The sequence below is a fragment of the Ambystoma mexicanum genome, chromosome 6p, assembly GCF_040938575.1.
Source record: "Ambystoma mexicanum isolate Mex_15411 chromosome 6p, UKY_AmexF1_1, whole genome shotgun sequence".
Classification (NCBI taxonomy): domain Eukaryota; kingdom Metazoa; phylum Chordata; class Amphibia; order Caudata; family Ambystomatidae; genus Ambystoma; species Ambystoma mexicanum.
In genome coordinates this window covers 927790209-927809443 of record NC_090935.1, presented here as the reverse complement: position 1 = coordinate 927809443, position 19235 = coordinate 927790209, and positions in this window count along the sequence as shown.

Genomic DNA, 19235 nt, shown 5'->3' with positions numbered 1-19235 from the left:
CCCAGCAGTGCAGGGGCAGCCTCCACCAGGCCCCCACTCATGTCTCCCACCACCCCCACCCCCCAGCAGTGCAGGGGCATCCTCCACCAGGCCCCCACTCATGTCTCCCACCACCCCCACCCCCCTGCCACCATGGCCACCCTCCACCAGGCCCCCACTCATGTCTCCCACCACCCCCACCCCCCTGCCACCACGGCCAGCCCCCACCAGGCCCCCACCCATGTCTCCCACCACCCCCACCCACCAGCAGTGCAGGGGCAGCCTCCACCAGGCCCCCACTCATGTCTCCCACCACCCCCACCCCCTGCCACCATGGCCACCCTCCACCAGGCCCCCACTCATGTCTCCCACCCCCCTGCCACCATGGGCAGCCCCCACCAGGCCCCCACCCATGTCTCCCACCACCCCCACCCCCCTGCCACCATGGGCAGCCTCCACCAGGCCCCCACTCATGTCTCCCACCACCCCCACCCCCCTGCCACCATGGGCAGCCCACACCAGGCCCCCACCCATGTCTCCCACCACCCCCAGCCCCCTGCCACCATGGGAAGCCTCCACCAGGCCCACACTCATGTCTCCCACCACCCCCACCCCTCTGCCACCATGGGCAGCCTCCACCAGGCCCCCACCCATGTCTCCCACCACCCCCACCCCCTGCCACCATGGGCAGCCTCCACCAGGCCCCCACCCATGTCTCCCACCACCCCCACCCCCCTGCCACCATGGGCAGCCTCCACCAGGCCCCCACTCATGTCTCCCACCACCCCCACCCCCCAGCAGTGCAGGGGCAGCCTCCACCAGGCCCCCACTCATGTCTCCCACCACCCCCACCCCCCTGCCACCATGGGCAGCCTCCACCAGGCCCCCACCCATGTCTCCCACCACCCCCACCCCCCTGCCACCATGGGCAGCCTCCACCAGGCCCCCACTCATGTCTCCCACCACCCCCACCCCCCAGCAGTGCAGGGGCAGCCTCCACCAGGCCCCCACTCATGTCTCCCACCACCCCCACCCCCCAGCAGTGCAGGGGCAGCCTCCACCAGGCCCCCACCCATGTCTCCCACCACCCCACCCCCCTGCCACCATGGGCAGCCTCCACCAGGCCCCCACTCATGTCCCCGACCACCCCCACCCCCCAGAAGTGCAGGGGCATCCTCCACCAGGCCCCCACTCATGTCTCCCACCACCCCCACCCCCCTGCCACCATGGCCACCCTCCACCAGGCCCCCACTCATGTCTCCCACCATCCCCAGCCCCATGCCACCATGGGCAGCCCCCACCAGGCTCCCACCCATGTCTCCCACCACCCCCACCCCACAGCAGTGCAGGGGCAGCCTCCACCAGGCCCCCACTCATGTCTCCCACCACCCCCCACCCCCCTGCCACCATAGCCACCCTCCACCAGGCCCCCACTCATCTCTCCCACCACCCCCACCCCCCTGCCACCATGGGCAGCCCCCACCCATGTCTCCCACCACCCCCACCCCCCTACCACCATCGGCAGCCTCCACCAGGCCCCCACTCATGTCTCCCACCACCCCCACCCCCCTGCCACCATGTGCAGCCTCCACCAGGCTACCACCCATGTCTCCCACCACACCCACCCCCCTGCCACCATGGGCAGCCTCCACCAGGCCCCCACTCATGTCTCCCACCACCCCCACCCCCAGCAGTGCAGGGGCAGCCTCCACCAGGCCCCCACTCATGTCTCCCACCACCCCAAACCCCAGCAGTGCAGGGGCACCCTCCACCAGGCCCCCACTCATGTCTACCACCACCCACACCCCCCAGCCACCAGGGGCACCCTCCACCAGGCCCCCACTCATGTCTCCCACCACCCCCACCCCCCAGCAGTGCAGGGGCAGCCTCCACCAGGCCCCCACTCATGTCTCCCACCACCCCACACCCCAGCAGTGCAGGGGCAGCCTCCACCAGGCCCCCACCCATGTCTCCCACCACCCCCACCCCCCAGCAGTGCAGGGGCAGCCTCCACCAGGCCCCCACTCATGTCTCCCACCACCCCACCCCCCAGCAGTGCAGGGGCACCCTCCACCAGGCCCCCACTCATGTCTCCCACCACCCCCACCCCCCCAGCAGTGCAGGGGCAGCCTCCACCAGGCCCCCACTCATGTCTCCCACCACCCCACCCCCCAGCAGTGCAGGGGCAGCCTCCACCAGGCCCCCACTCATGTCTCCCACCACCCCACCCCCCTGCCACCATGGGCAGCCTCCACCAGGCCACCACTCATGTCTCCCACCACCCCCACCCCCCTGCCACCATGGGCAGCCTCCACCAGGCCCCCACTCATGTCTCCCACCACCCCACCCCCCAGCAGTGCAGGGGCAGCCTCCACCAGGCCCCCACTCATGTCTCCCACCACCCCACCCCCCTGCCACCATGGGCAGCCTCCACCAGGCCCCCACTCATGTCTCCCACCACCCCCACCCCCCTGCCACCATGGGCAGCCTCCACCAGGCCCCCACTCATGTCTCCCACCACCCCACCCCCCTGCCACCATGGGCAGCCTCCACCAGGCCCCCACTCATGTCTCCCACCACCCCCACCCCCCAGCAGTGCAGGGGCAGCCTCCACCAGGCCCCCACCCATGTCTCCCACCACCCCACTCCCCAGCCACCAGGGGCAGCCACCACCAGGCCCCCACCCATGTCTCCCACCACCCCCACCCCCCAGCCACCAGGGGCAGCCTCCACCAGGCCCCCACTCATGTCTCCCACCACCCCCACCCCCTGCCACCATGAGCAGCCCCCACCAGGCCCCCACTCATGTCTCCCACCACCCCCACCCCCCAGCAGTGCAGGGGCAGCCTCCACCAGGCCCCCACTCATGTCTCCCACCACCCCCACCCCCCAGCAGTGCAGGGGCACCCTCCACCAGGCCCCCACTCATGTCTCCCACCACCCCCACCCCCCAGCAGTGCAGGGGCACCCTCCACCAGGCCCCCACTCATGTCTCCCACCACCCCCACCCCCCAGCAGTGCAGGGGCAGCCTCCACCAGGCCCCCACTCATGTTTCCCACCACTCCCACCCCCCTGCCACCATGGGCAGCCCCCACGAGGTCCTCACAATCCCCAATCATGTGCGTAATGGTCAGCCTCCACAGCCAAAAAGCCCTACCAAGTAACCCATTCACCCACATGGAAATGGAAATCACATGTTACACCCCCAATGTTCATGAAGCTAATGAACCCATGTCTGTCACACACAATGGTTGCAATTGAATGGGAAAACACCCAACATGACATGCATGAAACCAATGAGATGATACCACACAGTGAAGTATGGAAACAAAATTGTATTGAAAAAAATAAAGAATGCTAAAGAAAGGAAACAAACTACAATGTGAATGAGAAAAAATAAGCTTGCTGTCCGTATAAAAACAAAAAACTGCAAATCAGAATCCAAATAAATTTTGTCCAAAGTCAAATGTAAAAAAATCTCCATGCAATAAAGAACTATGTAAAAAACTACCAAGGGTCCATGAGCCCAACTGAACAAAGGAAACCTACTAAAAAACCTACCTAAAAATCAACTATATACAAAAAGTGGAGCAGTGTCCGTCGACTCCAAATCATAATAAGAAACAAAGGAAACCTAAAACTAAAGAACTATATACAAAGGCGGCGGGCAAGTCCAGCGGCTCACTCCATGGTGTCCCGGGCCAGGGCATCATCGAACTCCTGTTCGATGTCCCGGAGGCGGTCCAGTTCCATGGCCCCGAGGGTCCGCAGGGAAGATGCCGTGTCCTCCTCCAACCCCCTGCGGATTGCCTCGAGGCACTCGGCCCGCCTAAGGGCCCTCCGCATGGAGTTCTCCGCCCTGACCATTGTGAGCCGCGCCTCTTCCGCCCGCCGCCGCTCCGCACCTATGGCGTGGCCCAACCGCTGCCACACGGAAGACACTCTCTGTCCTGGGTCCCCCTTCCCTCCGGCCGATGCCTGCCCCTCCGATGTCGAAAGCCCCGAGCCTTCATGTCTCCCACCATGTTGCTGCTGCTGCTGCTCTGCCTCTGCCCGTGCACTGCCTCCTGCTGCCTGCACATCCTCCGCCGGCTGGGGTGCAGTTGTTGATGTGGCCACCCCTGCTGGACCTCTGACTCCCGACTGTGGCAGGGATGCCTCCTCCACCAGCCTGGCCGCACCGTCAGAGGCAGCTCCACAGGGCACCCAGGTGACTGATGGGTGGGAAGATGGCACAGAGGATGACTGGCGCGTAGGGGGTCCAGTTGAGGAGGGGGTCGGAGCAAGCCCCATCAGACGGCGGAATCCGGCCTGGGTGACCTGTCCCAGCAGGCTGACGTGGTCAACGAGCCATTCGAGATGACGTGCAGTCTCTCCATGAAAAGACTGCAGGTCACCTCGCATGGCCCGTTGACGCAACGCCACACCAGCCAGGACAGGCTCAACCCGGACCTGGATGGCCACGTCCGCAGGCAGAGGAAGGCCAGTTGACGTCAGCTCATCCCCTGCCTGAAAACGGGTCTGGACGTAGGCATCCCTGCTGGTGCAAGATGATGCAGGGACAGGATCGGGGAGAGGATTGCACACAGGCACCTCCGCGGCGGCCTGTGCTGCCTCCTGTCCCTGGTCCTGCACTGCACCACTAGCACCAGTGGGATCCCCACCTCCAGACCCCGTCTCTGGTGCTTGCACGGCCTCCTCCTCCACCAAACCCCCCACCAACCTGGATGACTCCGTGCCATCTTCCCCTGTTGGGCCCTGTGGGGTCCCAGCTGCCCCTTCTGCTGCCGAGGAGTCCAACTGCAACCTCCGCCTCTTGGACCTCCCCCCGGCAGCTGCGGCCTGGGACGCGGCACCGGACTCCTCACTCCCCGACGAGATGACAACACGGGAGGGGAGCCGGGCCTTGCGTCTCCGGCTGGCGGTCGGATCCCCGCCGCTGTGCTCCACAGCACCTTCTCCGCCCTCTTCATCAGTTGACGCTGCAGACAGGGAGAAACAAAACACAGGCATCAGAGCACTGTACAATGGACACATATACACATGACAGTTGCACATGAGTGGCATTGGCAAACCTCAGACATGTCATCACAATCCCCAACACACATGTCATTGCAACTCGCACACATGAGCCATACCACAGCCATATCGCAACTGCCAGCACCATCCCTGCACATACAACAGCATCAGCAGCCAAAGGGGAGCCAGATATCACATGCAACACAGGAAGTGCACCACACATGTACACACACCACCACACTTGCATGCATGTCTACACCTCTGCCAAGTGTCGCACTGTTCAGACGGGCATCCATGTCACATCTGCCAATCAGGCTTCCACATACCGCTGTCACATGCATCCATGTTGCATCACTGTTGCACCCTTGTCAAATACACACACATGCACATGTACACAGTGCTCATACATGCAGCCGAAAACAACATACATGCCTGACATGACGGACATGTCTACTTACATACACATTCATCCAAACATGTGTGCACGCACAACTGCATTTGCCATGCAAGCCTACACACACAAGCACCATCCATGTCTCACACATTACAGCCCTCGCATGTGTCAGCCCCACGGCCCTGTACACCCCCACCCATACTCGACCCCATACAAACAGATGTGCAACCTGCACAATACCGAATAATCACCACACGCACTGCTCACAATCAGGATGCATGTACACTCACCGCTCGACTCCAGACGGGTCTGCTTCTCTAGGACCTGGACGTGGAGCGCTGGGGATATGCGTTCCAGGACCCCCATCTGTTCTTCCGACAAGTGGCCCCGGCGCCCCTTGGCATCCGCTGCCTTCAAGAGGCGCCGGGCCTTGTTCAGGGTCCTGGACCTGAAGTCCTCCCAGCGCTTCCTGACATGTTGTAAGTCCCGGACTGCCACCCCCTCCGCGTTGATGGCAGTCACGATGTCAGTCCAGATCTGAGTCTGTCCTTCCTTGTCGGCGCGGGAACTTCCGAAGAGGGCATCATACTGCCCCAGGACTTGCTCCACCAGGACACCAACTTCGGTGGCACTGAAGCTGGTGCCCCTCTGCCTCTCTGGCCAGGGGTTGTCAGTGGTCACAGATGGTGTTTGCCCCGACATGACAACCCCAGAGGCAGGAGTGGGTGGGCAACTGGGTCCTGGGGCTGGGCTGTGGAGCAATGGAATTCCAGTCGGGAGTCTTCGGTTCCAGCAGGGGTGGTCACAGCAACAGCACCCCTGGCTGATGTGCAGGCAGCAAATGGCAGTGCACGTGGGCAGCAGGCAGTCAGGCAGCAGCAGATGGCAGGTGGGAGTGTGCTCGGGGCTCTGGGGGGCAGTAGTTCGGCCTTCTGGGCAGGAGCGTGGTCTTCTGTGTGCTTACGCGTGGCCAGCTTGGTACGGAGTGATTTGGCACGTGAAAATCCTGCATGTCAGCGTGAAAATCGAGGAAAGGCCCTTAGCGCGTAAGCGCGTCAGCACGCATACGCGATTCTATTGGACCAAAGGCCCTCAGCGCGTAAGCGCGTCTGTGACGTGACCCGCACGGGTGTTTCCCACACAGCACGTGATGACAGACCACACGTGGAAAGACTGCACGTCAACGTGACAATCGAGGAAAGGCCCTTAGCGCGTAAGCGCGTCAGCACGCATACACGATTCTATTGGACCAAAGGCCCTCAGCGCGTAAGCGCGTCTGTGACGTGACCCGCAAGGGTGTTTCCCACACAGCACGTGATGACAGAGCACACGTGGAAAGACTGCACGTCCGAGTGTCATCGCGTGTAATTGGACAAAAGTGCGCGTACACGCGATTGGCCTATGTACGTGTATATCAGGGGTGCGCGGCCTCTTACACATGTAAGTACTGTATCCCGGGGTGCGCGGGAATTTCCACACGCTATTGGACTGGGTACTGGATTTCAGGGGTGCGCGGGTCACACACTCGCCTACAACACGCGCAAAGCATAAATTTGCGCGCTAACAAAATAACAAGCTCAGACCCAGGATGAACATACCGTTCCTAGCAGCAGTGGGCGTGGGCTACCAAAGGAGGAGGAGGAGGATAGTCAGGGCCAGAATATTCACACCCAGAACCAGCCTTTTCGGGATGCCTGATGACCAGGTGCATGGGAGGTACAGGTTTCCACCACACATTATACTGGGCCTGGTGAGTGAGTGGGAGGATGACCTCACATCACCCACCCTGTGCTCCCAAGCACTCAGCCCCCTGGAGAAGGTCCTCAATGTACTGCACTTCTTAGCCACTGGATCATTTCAGCGGACAAGTGCCATTGTGGGTGGTGTATCACAGGCCACCCAGTCACGCTGCCTACACCAGGTCTTGAACATCATCACTGCACGCCCATCAGTCTGCAGGCACATATACCTGCCCAGAACACCTGCAGAAAGGCATGCTGCCGCCCTGGATTTTTACGGTGTGGCACGATTCCCCAAAGTGCTAGGTGCCATCGACTGCACCCATGTGGCTCTACGTCGCCCCAGGGCATCAGAGCACATCTATAGGAACCACAAGCACTGGCATTCCATCAACGTGCAGGTAGTATGTAATGCCAAGGGAATCATCACCTCAGTATATGCCAACTATCCCGGGTCAACCCACCACAGCTTCATTTACCGAATGTCCACCCTAAGCCGGGACCTAGAAGCTGGGCGGCATGGCGATACATGGCTGCTTGGTGAGTATGAATGCCACTGTACATGCATGCATGTCAGATACTGAGCAAGGTCACAACCCCACCAATGATACCAATCACCACCTCCACAGGGGACAGTGCCTACCCTCTCAGCCCCCACATGATGACGCCAATTCGGAACCCCACCACGCCACCCGAGGTAAGATATAACACAGCCCACATTACAACCCGGGGAATAGTGGAGCGCACATTCGGAGTGCTAAAGTCACGCTTTCGCTCCCTTGACCGTTCTGGCAGCCAGCTGTTGTACGCTCCCCCAGTAGTGTGCAGGATCATAGTGGCAGCATGTGTCCTGCACAACGTTGCAACACGCCGGGGCCTGGCCGTGGACATGGTGGTGGCACCACATCCCCAACCACATGCACAGCCGCTGCGCATGGGAGGGGAAAGGGCACGGGGGGAGGCAGCCCGTACACAGCTAGTGGATAATTACTTCACATAGAAATCACACCCCTGTGGAGTGCACACTGCCCTGGCACATTCCATCTGACAATCAATGATGACTCAACCTGACACTGATCCTGAATGTCTGGAGAATGAACCGTGAAAACCATATCAGCCTGAGATTGTTCACCTGGAAGTGTCACAATGTGTGCATCCCTACCCACACAGACACCACCAATGCAGTTTTGTGAAGTAACACATTCAAGCAGCTAAAATGAATACCCACTTGCAAAATGCAACAAGAGGACAGTGCCATGTCAGCCAACCCAACCCCAGCACCGCCACACGACACACCGTGCCATGTCATGCTATTTGCAGGTAAACAAAGTAATCCCCACATCATGACACTAGTGTCACAATGTACAGTGTCCCTATTAGAAACTTGCAACACCTGAAATGCTCACAGTAATGCCGGACCAACAACAAACTTGAGCAGGTACTACCATTAACATGACATCACAAATGTTAAATATTAGTAGTCTCACCACCTGGAAATGCCTGCACTCCCACCACTACCAACTGGGCAGTGTTGGCGCCATGTAGAGTTGTAGGTGCACTGCTGCCAACATGGACCCCATCTCCAGACTAGAGGGCCTTGTGTAGACATGAGGAAGGGACCTGCAAATTGGGAGGTAGACACAGAAGATGAGTTACACATCAATGCAACATGCAGTGTACAACACAACAGCAATATGCGCTAGGAATGTATACACAGTATTGACTAGACTACCCACACATGTAGTGGGAGTCCAATGTCACCATGTACGTCAATGTCACTTGGGCACACCCTTTGCAAGCCCATGGAAACAGGAAGCAGGAGGGGTGTGTGTGACTCAAACCCAAGCATCTGAACCAAATACATTACAAGCCTGCATGTGCCCAGCCACAATGCAGCGTATGCCCACAGGAACCACGGAAGCCGACAAATCGTCCCAAAAAAATTGGGAATAAAATAAATAAAAATAAAAATAAAAATAAAAATAAAAATAAAAAAAAATCAAAAATGGCCATTGATGGGCCCGGGGGGGTTGGGGAGGCCACCCAGGAGGTCCGAGGACAGGATGCACACCAGAACCCACCTGTGTGGGTCCTGGGAAAAAAAAAACACCTCCATGGGCTCATGGCCCACACGGCTACCCTATTGTGGGAGTATCACTGCTGTCGCTATTATCACCCTGTTCAGCTCCATCCGGAGGTGGTTGCACTATGGGAGGCAGCCCACGCAAGGCCCTAGTCTGCTCCTCCATGGCTGCAAGCATGCGGGTGTGGTAGGTCTGGTTCTGGAGGATGAGTGTGCGGAGGTCCCCATGCAACAACTCACGGGATGCCCGGACCTCCGCCCTCGTTGCCTGCATCTCAGCTGAGAGCATACGGGTGAGACGCTCCAGCTGCTGTTCTGTCCTTTGGTGTGTTGAAGCCTCAAGCTCAACAAGAGTCGTCCTGAGGTGAAGGAGCTCCTGCCTCAGGGCTTCCCTGTGGCCCTGAGACTCAATGGAGATGGCCTCCTGCAGAGTCGCCAGTGCCGCCCGCCTGTCCCTGTTGGACCCCAACAGGTCCTCCCTGTGTGACTGGCAGATGGAGTCGGTTGCCTGCTCTAGTCGCTCCATCAGCCTTTCAGGGGGGACAATGGAAGTGGCCACCCTATCCATGGCCTGAGCCATCATCTCGGATGATGCTGCCTGTTGAGTTGCCATACCGTAAATGGATTGCTCCCATGTGGTATTGCCAGGTGGCGTACGGCCACCACGTTGGCGGGCACCACACCTATCTGGGGCAAGGCGAACTGCGCCTTGCTGTGCCGGCACTGCCTGAGGCTGCAGGACTGCATTCCCCCTCTGATCTGCTGGCCCAGGAACAGGATCAGATGTCGCGGAGTGTGACCCTGCATTCGTAACCACCAAAGGCGTAGCTGCCAACACTGACATCCCCATTGAGGGTTCTGACCCTGGTGCAGGTGGGTGGGACAGAACAGAATCCCTCCCTGGAGCACTCACCTGCGACGGCACGTATGTCTCATCCGAATCAACACCTGAGTACAGCTCGGGGGAGGTGCAGCCAGAGACACCCCTTGAGAGCACGACCTGCAGCACTTGTGGGTTCTCACCCACCACCACACCACGTCCCTCACTGGTGGTTGGTCGGCCCTCGGACCCCTCCTGGGTCTGCACCATCTCCACAACCCCAGCAGTATCAGGTGCGTCTTCCCCTGCAAAGACATAAAAACAAAGAAATGGAAACAGGCATTAGCACCATGGCACACAATGAGGGCTGAGAAGCAAGAGAACCAGTACTTGATTGACACATGTCCCACCTGACTAAAACCCTCCCATGCATGCACCCTCACTGCGTATGAAGGGCAGGCAAATGGCACACACTGATGACACCAAGATGGAAGATGAACACATTTTCTGCATGCTGCCTGGCAGTGGCATCACACATTGGCCTGTGATTGCCAGGTGAAACACACATGCCATCACACAGATGGCATGTACCATTGCTATTGAGTGAAGATGGAGAGGAGGGCAGCACCTATTCATTAAGTCCAGTTCCTGCATGTAATAGCTTTTCTAATTCAAACAGGTCAGATTCTTCACCTGGAGCTGCCAGTCCGAAATGGTCCAATTGCACAGGGACATGTTTGAACAAATGATATCCAGGTAACAAAGTCACTCCACTTTACCATAGACATGTCAGACATGTGACTAGAGGACTGCGACATGCCTAGTAAAAGTGGTGGAATGCAAACAATCTGACTAAATGAACGGTGAAAAATTAAGCAACAATGTTGTGGCAAGGTGACACTTCAAGGGCAACTGGCGTGCAGTTGGGCTAGATGTCTACTGTTGGCAGAAGGGATACTGCTATGGCCAAATGCAGCTGCGCAGGATGTATTGCATGAAGCACATGGCTGACACATACGACTCAGGCGCACACACTCTCACCTGGCACACAAACAGAAGCCCTCACACACACCATGCACATGGATGACACACACATGCATATGCACTCACCGGACAATGCCTCGTAATCAGCCAAATCTCCCACGCCTTGGATCTGTTCCTCCGTGACGTAGGTCCCAGCGACTGACTCATGTGGAGTGAGTTCCATATCTACTACTGGAGACCCACCTCCAGTCACTAGAGTTGCGGTATGACTTGAGGCCAGCTTACTCTTTGCCCTGCGCTTGAGGTCATTCCAGCGCTTATAGCAATCATTGGCTGTGCGCCTCACGATTCCAAGGGCAATTACGATGTCCGCAACGGTCTGCCAGTGTGCCTGGCGTTGTGCAGGTGTGGTCTTGGATCCTGCAACAATGACCATCTTGTTGTCATGTGCGGACACATACTCGACAAGTGCATTCAGTTCGTCATCCGTGAAGCTGGGCTTCCTGGATGGGCCGGACTGTGTAGCCGTGTCTGGGGCATCAGCCTGTGCCGGACGAGCACTCTTCCTCTTCCGCTTGGAAGGTGGTGGTGATCCTGAGTTTCCTGCGCCGCTCTGGACACTAGGGGCAGGAGCCCTGGTGGACTCTGTATCAGGAGTGTGGGATTGCACACTCAGCATGGGAGTTGGTGCAGGCATTGGCTCTAGTGTGATGGTGTCAGGGGGAATGTCAGCAGCATGGACTAGGACCGACACTGTCCGGGCTGGGTGTGTGAGGGCCAGGGTGGATGGAGCCGCAGCTGCCCCTGCAGCCTCTCCGCCCTGCCTACTTGGTGCAGCAGATGACCTTGCTGCCCCAGATGCACCTGGCATGGTGACATCAACGTGCACCAGCGCACGTGTCATAGGCCTGCTGACCTGGAAGTCAGCCATGGAGTCAGCCAGGTCTGGTGCCACAATGGGCTGGTCCAACAAGGGCTGAGCATGGATGGTGTCAGCCACACCAGCCTCAATGGGAGGGGGGGGATTATGGGTGCCCTTGACTGGTCCTCCACACATGGGGGGACAGGGTCACCCTGCAAGTAACGACCACGTCCCCTACCGGATCCACCACGGCCACCACTTGTGGCTCTTCCACCTTTGCCACCCTTACGGAATCCTCGCCTCCCAGCCATGGCACTGATGTTAATGTGCGTATGGGAGTGGCTGTAAACTATTGTCCTGGGCAATTGGGGGTCAAAGGGGTTGGGTACAAGATGGTAATTGTACCCTAGTGCTCTTGCAAGGCTGATTGTAACCCCTGGGGAAAGATGACGGGTCACGCTACGCACAGGAGCCTCAAAAAAGGGAGATGACGTGCAAGCAACCCCTCCTAGACCACGTGTGCAGAAAGAAAAACCTGCACTACGCTGTGGCACCCAGTAACACAAGAATGAACGTATGCGTGTCACACGCAGCCTAGAATGACCTCTGAAGGGGTAGGCTACACACGGGGCGAGCACAGATGTTCGATACGTGCGTGACTCACCGTCTGCCAGGTAAAAGAGCGTGAAAAAGGAGCGCGTTTGGTTGGCAACACCCCCGCCAAAAGAAGATTTGTACGCTGTCTGAGGAGACAGGACAATAGTAGAAGGGAACACTGTTTGAGGGAACAGGCCCAGGTAAACCAGTAAAAGAGAAAAAAGAGAAAAAGCTGTCAGAGGTAACAGGGAATACGAACTTGAAACGCCGTGAAGTAAATCGCGTGTGAAACGACAAGAAGTACAGAATTCACCCACTCGCTCTCCACGAAAAGCACGTACAAGGAAATGGTGTTCTACACGTACCTTTTATACAGGCCCACACATCCAGCGTCACTTACGCGGCGTGTACGCGCTAGGGCCATTTCCACTAATTACACGCTTTGTCACTTATGCGTATAGGGCCATTTCCACCAATTACACGCTTTGTCACTTCTGCGTGTAGGGCCATTTCCACCAATCACACGCGATGAGACTCTGACGTGCTGTTCAATTACACGCGATGACACTCGGACGTGCAGTCTTTCCACGTGTGGTCTGTCATCACGTGCTGTGTGGGAAACACCCGTCACGTCACAGACGCGCTTACGCGCTGAGGGCCTTTGGTCCAATAGAATCGCGTATGCGTGCTGACGCGCTTACGCGCTAAGGGCCTTTCCTCGATTTTCACGCTGACGTGCAGGATTTTCACGTGCCAAATCACTCCGTACCAAGCTGGCCACACGTAAGCACAAGGAAGACCACGCTCCTGCCCAGAAGGCTGAACTACTGCCCCCCAGAGCCCCGAGCACGCTCCCACCTGCCATCTGCTGCTGCCTGACTGCCTGCTGCCCACGTGCACTGCCATTTGCTGCCTGCACATCAGCCAGGGGTGCTGTTGCTGTGACCACCCCTGCTGGAACCGAAGACTCCCGACTGGAATTCCATCGCTCCACAGCCCAGCCCCAGGACCCAGTTGCCCACCCACTCCTGCCTCTGGGGTTGTCATGTCGGGGCAAACACCATCTGTGACCACTGACAACCCCCGGCCAGAGAGGCAGAGGGGCACCAGCTTCAGTGCCACAGAAGTTGGTGTCCTGGTGGAGCAAGTGCTGGGGCAGTATGATGCCCTCTTCGGAAGTTCCTGCGCTGACAAGGAAGGACGGACTCGGATCTGGACTGACATCGTGACTGCCATCAATGCGGAGGGGGTGGCAGTCCGGGACTTACAACATGTCAGGAAGCGCTGTGAGGACTTCAGGTCCAGGACCCTGAACAAGGCCCGGCGCCTCTTGAAGGCAGCGGATGCCAAGGGGCGCCGGGGGCACTTGTCGGAAGAACAGATGGGGGTCCTGGAACGCATATCCCCAGCGCTCCACGTCCAGGTCCTAGAGAAGCAGACCCGTCTGGAGTCGAGCGGTGAGTGTACATGCATCCTGATTGTGAGCAGTGCGTGTGGTGATTATTCGGTATCGTGCAGGTTGCACATCTGTTTGTATGGGGTCGAGTATGGGTGGGGGTGTACAGGGCCGTGGGGCTGACACATGCGAGGGCTGTAATGTGTGAGACATGGATGGTGCTTGTGTGTGTAGGCTTGCATGGCAAATGCAGTTGTGCGTGCACACATGTTTGGATGAATGTGTATGTAAGTAGACATGTCCATCATGTCAGGCATGTATGTTGTTTTCGGCTGCATGTATGAGCACTGTGTACATGTGCATGTGTGTGTATTTGACAAGGGTGCAACAGTGATGCAACATGGATGCATGTGACAGCGGTATGTGGAAGCCTGATTGGCAGATGTGACATGGATGCCCGTCTGAACAGTGCGACACTTGGCAGAGGTGTAGACATGCATGCAAGTGTGGTGGTGTGTGTACATGTGTGGTGCACTTCCTGTGTTGCATGTGATGTCTGGCTCCCCTTTGGCTGCTGATGCTGTTGTATGTGTAGGGATGGTGCTGGCAGTTGCGATATGGCTGTGGTATGGCTCATGTGTGCGAGTTGCAATGACATGTGTGTTGGGGATTGTGATGACATGTCTGAGGTTTGCCAATGCCACTCATGTGCAACTGTCATGTGTGTATGTGTCCATTGTACAGTGCCCTGATGCCTGTGTTTTGTTTCTCCCTGTCTGCAGCGTCAACTGATGAAGAGGGCGGAGAAGGTGCTGTGGAGCACAGCGGCGGGGATATGACCGCCAGCCGGAGACCCAAGGCCCGGCTCCCCTCCCGTGTTGTCATCTCGTCGGGGAGTGAGGAGTCCGGTGCCGCGTCCCAGGCCGCAGCTGCCGGGGGGAGGTCCAAGAGGCGGAGGTTGCAGTTGGACTCCTCGGCAGCAGAAGGGGCAGCTGGGACCCCACAGGGCCCAACAGGGGAAGATGGCACGGAGTCATCCAGGTTGGTCGGGGGTTTGGTGGAGGAGGAGGCCGTGCAAGCACCAGAGACGGGGTCTGGAGGTGGGGATCCCACTGGTGCTAGTGGTGCAGTGCAGGACCAGGGACAGGAGGCAGCACAGGCCGCCGCGGAGGTGCCTGTGTGCAATCCTGTCCCCGATCCTGTCCCTGCATCATCTTGCACCAGCAGGGATGCCTACGTCCAGACCCGTTTTCAGGCAGGGGATGAGCTGACGTCAACTGGCCTTCCTCTGCCTGCGGACGTGGCCATCCAGGTTCGGGTTGAGCCTGTCCTGGCTGGTGTGGCGTTGCGTCAACGGGCCATGCGAGGTGACCTGCAGTCTTTTCATGGAGAGACTGCACGTCATCTCGAATGGCTCGTTGACCACGTCAGCCTGCTGGGACAGGTCACCCAGGCCGGATTCCTCCGTCTGATGGGGCTTGCTCCGACCCCCTCCTCAACTGGACCCCCTACACGCCAGTCGTCCTCTGTGCCATCTTCCCACCCATCAGTCACCTGGGTGCCCTGTGGAGCTGCCTCTGACGGTGCGGCCAGGCTGGTGGAGGAGGCATCCCTGCCACAGTCGGGAGTCGGAGGTCCAGCAGGGGTGGCCACATCAACAACTGCACCCCAGCCGGCGGAGGATGTGCAGGCAGCAGGAGGCAGTGCACGGGCAGAGGCAGAGCAGCAGCAGCAACATGGTGGGAGACATGAAGGCTCGGGGCCTTCCACATCGGAGGGGCAGGCATCGGCCGGAGGGCAGGAGGACCCAGGACAGAGAGTGTCTACTGTGTGGCAGCGGTTGGGCCACGCCATAGGTGCGGAGCGGCGGTGGGCGGAAGAGGCGCGGCTCACAATGGTCAGGGCGGAGAACTCCATGCGAAGGCAATCCGCAGGGGGTTGGAGGAGGACACGGCGTCGTACCTGCGGACCCTTGGACCCAGGAGTTCGATGATGCCCTGGCCCGGGACACCACGGTGTGAGCCGCTGGACTTGCCCGCCGCCTTTGTATATAGTTCTTTAGTTTTAGGTTTCCTTTGTTTCTTATTATGATTTGGAGTCGACGGACACTGCTCCACTTTTTGTATATAGTTGATTTTTAGTTAGGTTTTTTAGTAGGTTTCCTTTGTTCAGTTGGGCTCATGGACCCTTGGTAGTTTTTTACATAGTTCTTTATTGCATGGAGATTTTTTTACATTTGACTTTGGACGACATTTTTTTGGATTCTGATTTGCCGTTATTTTTTTTAAATACGGACATGCAGCTTATTTTTTCTCATTTCCATTGTAGTTTTTTTCCTTTCTTTTGAATTCTTTATTTTTTTCAATACAATTTTGTTTTCATACTTCACTGTGTGGTATCATCTCATTGGTTTCATGCATGTCATGTTGGGTGTTTTCCCATTCAATTGCAACCATTGTGTGTGACGGACATGGGTTAATTAGCTTCATGAACATTGGGGGTGTAACATTTAATTTCCATTTCCATGTGGGTGAATGGGTTACTTGGTAGGGCTTTTTGGCTGTGGAGGCTGACCATTACGCACATGATTGGGGATTGTGAGGACATGGTGGAGGGTGCCCCTGGTGGCTGGGGGGTGGGGGTGGTGGGAGACATGGGTGGGGGCCTGGTGGAGGGTGCCCCTGCACTGCTGGGGGGTGGGGGTGGTGGGAGACATGGGTGGGGGCCTGGTGGAGGGTGCCCCTGCACTGCTGGGGGGTGGGGGTGGTGGGAGACATGAGTGGGGGCCTGGTGGAGGGTGCCCCTGTTGGCTGTGGGGTGGGGGGGGTGGGAGACATGGGTGGGGGCCTGGTGGAGGCTGCCCATGGTGGCTGTGGGGTGGGGGTGGTGGGAGACATGGGTGGGGGCCTGGTGGAGGCTGCCCCTGCACTGCTGGGGGGTGGGGGTGGTGGGAGACATGAGTGGGGGCCTGGTGGGGGCTGCCCATGGTGGCAGGGGGGTGGGGGTGGTGGGAGACATGAGTGGGGGCCTGGCGGGGGCTGCCCATGGTGGCAGGGGGGTGGGGGTGGTGGGAGACATGAGTGGGGGCCTGGTGGACGGTGCCCCTGCACTGCTGGGGGGTGGGGGTGGTGGGAGACATGAGTGGGGGCCTGGTGGAGGGTGCCCCTGGTGGCTGGGGGGTTGGGGTGGTGGGAGACATGGGTGGGGGCCTGGTGGAGGCTGCCCCTGCACTGCTGGGGGGTGGGGGTGGTGGGAAACATGAGTGGGGGCCTGGTGGAGGGTGCCCCTGCACTGCTGGGGGGTGGGGGTGGTGGGAGACATGAGTGGGGGCCTGGTAGAGGGTGCCCCTGGTGGCCGGGGGGTGGGGGTGTTGGAGACATGGGTGGGGGCAAGGTGGAGGCTGCCCATGGTGGCAGGGGGGTTGGGGTGGTGGGAGACATGGTTGGTGGCCTGGTGGAGGGTGCCCCTGCACTGCTGGGGGGTGGGGGTGGTGGGAGACATGAGTGGGGGCCTGGTGGAGGGTGCCCCTGCACTGCTGGGGGGTGGGGGTGGTGGGAGACATGAGTGGGGGCCTGGTGGATGGTGCCCCTGGTGGCTGGGGGGTTGGGGTGGTGGGAGACATGGGTGGGGGCCTGGTGGAGGCTGCCCCTGCACTGCTGGGGGGTGGGGGTGGTGGGAGACATGAGTGGGGGCCTGGTGGAGGGTGCCCCTGCACTGCTGGGGGGTGGAGGTAGTGGGAGACATGAGTGGGGGCCTGGTGGAGGGTGCCCCTGGTTGCTGGGGGGTGGGGGGTGGTGGGATACATGGGTGGGGGCCTGGTGGAGGCTGCCCATGGTGGCAGGGGGGTTGGGGTGGTGGGAGACATGGGTGGGGGCCTGGTGGAGGGTACCCCTGCACTGCTGGGGGGTGGGGGTGGTGGGAGACATGAGTGGGGGCCTGGCGGAGGGTGCCCCTGCACTGCTGGGGGGTGGGGGTGGTGGGAGACATGAGTGGGGGCCTGGTGGAGGGTGCCCCTGGTGGCTGGGGGGTTGGGGTGGTGGGAGACATGGGTGGGGGCCTGGTGGAGGCTGTCCCTGCACTGCTGGGGGGTGGGGTTGGTGGGAGACATGAGTGGGGGCCTGGTGGAGGGTGCCCCTGCACTGCTGGGGGGTGGGGGTGGTGGGAGACATGAGTGGGGGCCTGGTGGAGGGTGCCCCTGCACTGCTGGGGGGTGGGGGAGGTGGGAGACATGAGTGGGGGCCTGGTGGAGGGTGCCCCTGGTGGCTGGGGGGTTGGGGTGGTGGGAGACATGGGTGGGGGCCTGGTGGAGGCTGCCCCTGCACTTCTGGGGGTTGGGTGTGGTGGGAGACATGAGTGGGGGCCTGGTGGAGGGTGCCCCTGCACTGCTGGGGGGTGGAGGGGTGGGAGACATGGGCGGGGGCCTGGTGGAGGCTGCCCCTGCACTGCTGGGGGGTGGGGGTGGTGGGAGACATGAGTGGGGGCATGGTGGGGGCTGCCCATGGTGGCAGGGGGGGTGGGGGGGTGGGAGACATGAGTGGGGGCCTGGTGGAGGGTGCCCCTGCACTGCTGAGGGGTGGGGGTGGTGGTAGACATGAGTGGGGGCCTGGTGGGGGCTGCCCATGGTGGCAGGGGGGTGGGGGTGGTGGGAGACATGAGTGGGGGCCTGGTGGAGGGTGCCCCTGCACTGCTGGGGGGTGGGGATGGTGGGAGACATGGGTGGGGGCCTGGTGGAGGCTGCCCCTGCACTGCTGGGGGGTGGGGGTTTTGGGAGACATGAGTGGGGGCTTGGTGGAGGCTGCCCATGGTGGCAGGGGGGTGGGGGTGGTGGGAGACATGAGTGGGGGCCTGGCGGGGGCTGCCCATGGTGGCAGGGGGGTGGGGGTGGTGGGAGACATGAGTGGGGGTCTGGTGGGGGCTGCCCATGGTGGCAGGGGGGTGGGGGTGGTGGTAGACATGAGTGGGGGCCTGGTGGAGGGTTGGAGGGTGCCCCTGCACTGCTGGGGGGTGGGGGTGGTGGGAGACATGGGTGGGGGCCTGGTGGGGGCTGCCCATGGTGGCAGGGGGGTAGGGGTGGTGGGAGACATGAGTGGGGGCCTGGTGGAGGCTGCCTCTGTACTGCTGGGGGGTGGGGGTGGTGGGAGACATGAGTGGGGGCCTGGTGGGGGCTGCCCATGGTGGCAGGGGGGTGGGGGTGGTGGGAGACATGAGTGGGGGCCTGGTGGAGGGTGCCCCTGCACTGCTGGGGGGTGGGGGTGGTGGGAGACATGGGTGGGGGCCTGGTGGAGGCTGCCCCTGCACTGCTGGGGGGTGGGGGTGGTGGGAGACATGAGTGGGGGGCTGGTGGGGGCTGCCCATGGTGGC